We start from the raw sequence: 4,689 nt of genomic DNA on the forward strand, positions 1-4,689 counted from the left end.
GTATTGCATTAGAATAACGAGCCCAAGGGAAGGGATAAGAATCAAAGTAAACGAAAATATAAACCAAGAAATGAGAATGTTAAGGCATATGGATAAAGTTTGGCTATCATAAGCGATGAAATTCACACGAACAAGTCAAACAAGATGAATAAATGAATAAAGGTCTCGGTCGAATAAAGGCGATGGATTTCGCTAATACGACCAAATAAATTTAAACGAAGTCTTGATGCATGCCGGAAGGGTTGCTTTAATAATGACTTCGGTAAAATACCCGATAGATGGGTATGATTTTTGATATATATGCGTAAACCAAGAGACGAGAACGCAGATTAAAAGTCAAAAGACTTGAATTAAGAGTTATGACTGAAAGACGACAGAAATTTCGCAAAACAGAAATTTTGATAGTTATGTTTAACTATTTCAATGTTGAACGGGCCGAATAAAGTATAATGCTCGGTAGTGCAAATAAGCGCAAACCATTAATGGGAGCATAAAATATTAATAAACCTATGTGATGGGTCGTGAGAGTGTATAAAAAGGAAAATGTAAACCAGACAACGGAAGCATTAAAACATTAAGATAAAAGAACCCGGGTAATGGGTTGTAAATAAATAAATGTGTGAATCAGATAATGGTGAGTAGAAAACAAACCGGTGCGTAAATGACGTAGGAAGTCATAGAGCCGGAAGATGTGTCTAAAAAGAAAATGGGTGTAGCCTCAGATTACGGTCAAATCGATTAAATTCGAAAATGAAAATGAACGAATTTTGGGCCTGAAAGGGGTGCTATGACACCAAAAATGTATTTCTAAGAATATGAAATGACACAGGCAAAAGATGATCTACGGGATCGTCATAACCTTTGGGACTATAAACAAAGTAAGGGTTTATAGGATTAAATGACCCTCGCGTCAGCAATAGAAAGAAATAAAATATAGGGGCCTCACCAAAAAGGGTGAAAGCCTAAAGAAATAGCTTACGAGGCTAAGCAAAAAGAACCTACGGGTCACTTAGGAAAAGCGTGGGAACTAGTTACGATTCCCCGCATAAAGCAATAACGAAAAAGAATAATTCTTGTCGTCAAATTCTCGATATAATTAATTGATATGTGTTAAAGAGAAAAACGTTAAAATAAAATTTAGTTTTAGTAAGAAATAACGTTTAATAAACATGAATATTATGAAACAAATTAGAAAATAGTTAATAATAATGGATATAGGACTTAACACTGATAGGTGTAAGTCGATACGTTAGAAAGAAGATTTTGATAATGAAAAGTTTATGAAAACTTAAACATGACGTGATGCGATGCGATCATGGTCATAAAAAGTGATATAGAATACAACCACGTTGTAATATGAGTTACTAGATATGAAATTATAAGCGCGCAAAGGGCCGATGACGGCAATATAGTATACCCGAATAACGAGGTGTGAGGTAAAATGGTGACTAGTCAGTCTAGCCGATAAGACCATCCAAGGTCAAAATAGTGTTGTGATTTATACAAAACACTTGTCAATGTAGGGCTAGTTTGGAGTAAACATATTGACAAATTCATATTATTGAGTGGTTGATTGACAATTGGGACAAATAGGCGACGAGATAAGAAACACAAGATACGAGTTACGGTCCATGAGGACATATGCCTAAAAGACGCACATGTCAATACGAATGAAAACTTTATACTGGAAAAAGGAAGAATGCCTTGAAAAACGAAACTACGATAGTTTGGTTCAAATCAAAGGACTACTTAAAGAAGGTTTCGGGGAAGAAACCTATTTAAGGGGGGTAGACTTGTAACACCCCAAAAATATTAGGAATTATATAAATGACCATAACAAATATGTTGGTCACAATTAAGGATAAAATAACTAGGAAAAATTTAACCTAGTTAATTATGTGTCTTGAAATATTAAGGAAAACAAGGTTAAAATACCCAAAATAAAACTTGAGAACAAGTAGAGGGACCAAAAGTGACAAAATTGAAATTGGTTTTTATTAAATAAAAACTTAAAATCCAAAACACACACTTGGTGTGCTCTGGTCAAAGGAAAAACACAGGGGGCGAACAAGCTTATCCATTGGAACCCTAGTTCCTGCAATTCCATCAAATTGCGAAGGGAAATCAGTTCCAAATCAAAATCCAAACTCGAATTAGTGATCACCTTCGCGAAAGGATCATAAGGTATGCTTAATTTTGGTTATTTGGTTTCATCTTGAGTTCTAGATGAACATATGAAATTCGAAATTTAGCTTGGATGTTTGATGTTGGATGAGATTAGGAAAGAAATCATGTCTAGGAGTAAACCCTAGTCAATAAATTGTTGAATTTGTGTTCATAAGTAAGAAATCCATAATTACCCATTTAGGTGTTAAATGGATTTTGTAGGATGATGAGATACATTGAAATCTTGATCATAAAATGAGTATTATTGATTTTTATGAAGTGAATCTAGGTGTTACTATGCATGCTAGATAAAATAAATTTGAAAATGATGTTAATCTTGGCTAAATAGTTAGTCATGAACTTGATTGTTATTGGTATAAAATCATGCTCACTTGGTGTTCGATGTAATGCCTAAACGAGAACAAATTGTAAGATGTAGAGTAAAAACCCATGTTCGAATCATATGGTGAATTATGCGTTATAGGAAATAATAAGAGTTCTAAACACGATGTTAGTTGAACTCTACAGGCACGGTGGTTGAATCTTCAAGCGGTCAAGTCGGAGCGGACGCGCGCTTGAAGGATATGCTTTGAAAGGTACGCGAGTTGTCGTCTCTTTACATTTATGTAGACAAGCCTAGACATAGATATGTTTAATGTTGTTATAGCGAAAATAGTTACATTTATGTAGACAAGCCTAAGAAGTGATGGAATTCACTCGACAAACCAAATGGGTTAAAATAAATAGTTGGTTAGATATGTTTATTGATAATATTGTTTAATTAGTCATGTTTGGAATGTATATAAAGTGATGTAACTCACTAGATAAAGAACGGGTTAAAATAATGGCCGAAATGGTAGTGATCGAAGTGACTTGAACGTCACTCATTAAATTTGAGTTATAAAAGCGTAAACCATGGAATGGAAGTGATACGCTAAGATGGACAAGCCCGGAATGGGTAATTATGGTTAGAAACCAATGACAATGAATTATGCAAGTACGTAACTACGGTTCCATTACTTTATGTTTGATCATGTAATTTTGTTAGTTAACTACGTGTTAGAATTGTTATGTAAACTTGATAAATAGTTGAAGTGACGAAGTTCACTAGATAGACAAACGGGTCAAATGTTGGTTAAAATAAGTTTGGCATGTCGTAAAGTGGTGGTTTTCATTAAAAAAAACAAACGGGTCAAATATTGGGTAAATTGGTAGTGTTGAAGTGAGTTAGATAGTCACTCGTTGATTATGAATCATAAAAACGTAATCCGTTGAACGGACGCGCCAAGAGCATAACTTTTCTTGAAAGAACCCATGATATGGGTCAAAAGAAAAGTATTATAATTTGTTGATTTATAACAATGTATTTGATAGAAATTGTTCATAACAAGCACAACATATTGTGTGCAATAGTTTGGGGAATGGTAGTGAACATCAATGTTGACAAGCCCGGGTAAAAGGGGTAAATTTTATTTAGAAACCATTATGAGTAACTTATGTAAAGTTTGACACATACCCAAACGGGTCGAATAAATAATAAAAGGGGATTCTTAGGCGATCAGTCTATAAACGAGATTTTACACAAGTAATGATATTAAACGGGTCCGTATTTAAATTACGGACACGTAGGAAAAAGAATCGCGAAAAAGGGACTTGTAGAACGAAAGTTATGAAGATTTTAAGTTAGAATTTGGTTATTAATTGGAGCTGGGCAACTGCAACTCAAACCAAGCAACCTGCTGTCGAAAATAAGGTGTTGCGTCGCGCGACACCATAGTAGCCTCATGGTCGCGTCACGCGACGTTTGTCGCGGCCCGCGTAAGACTAGACGGGATCTGTCGCGGGGCGCGACAGACCCATAATTCAGAAATTTTATTTTGTTTTCATTGTTTGGCATTAGAACTTGATTATACGTGTTTTAACGTTGTCAAAACTAACAATTAACGTGGTTTTGACATTAGGTGATGTTGGTCTCGCTCCGGATGGCGATCAAGCATGAATTCAAGAACCGAACACATCGTTTTGAAGCTTCCGCATTAATCTAAATTCTTGTAGACAATGTTTATTTTGTAAACACTTAACTTAATGTCCCTCATGTTTAAACTAGTTAGTTAGATAGTTAACTGAGATACTATCGTTATGAAATCTTATCGTTTTGTATAACTTTTGAAATGATGCATTTCTTTTAAAAATGCGTATTCTATGTTAAAATCCTAAACAAATGAGACGGGTGTTACACATTGACTCAGTATAAATCATTAAACATGTAAAAATAACAAAATCCGTTTCATAAAATTTCAAATATCTTTAAATCTATCCAAATATAACATAAGAAGATTGAAAACAAAAATTATTTGAAAATCTATAACCTAAAATATATCATTAGTTAGAAAATCTATTTACTTACATATAGTTGACATAAATTTAGGGAATTTGGATCGACTCACCATAAGGCACATTATTTCCACACAGGTCGGCTGCAAAATCCATTGGTATTGTCTGTGAAAGAACCTACTAAAAAGT

At 34.2% G+C, this 4,689-nt stretch overlaps 1 long non-coding RNA gene across 1 annotated transcript; it reads left to right on the forward strand.

Moving 5' to 3' along the window:
• The first annotated feature begins 2,029 nt into the window (after positions 1-2,029).
• On the forward strand, positions 2,030-4,311 carry LOC110927811. The gene is made up of 3 exons (XR_002585916.2): positions 2,030-2,184; positions 2,695-2,762; positions 4,128-4,311. It is a non-coding gene; the product is annotated as an uncharacterized LOC110927811 (long non-coding RNA).
• Positions 4,312-4,689: the final 378 nt, after the last annotated feature.

This window comes from Helianthus annuus, chromosome 3, assembly GCF_002127325.2.
Source record: "Helianthus annuus cultivar XRQ/B chromosome 3, HanXRQr2.0-SUNRISE, whole genome shotgun sequence".
NCBI lineage: Eukaryota > Viridiplantae > Streptophyta > Magnoliopsida > Asterales > Asteraceae > Helianthus > Helianthus annuus.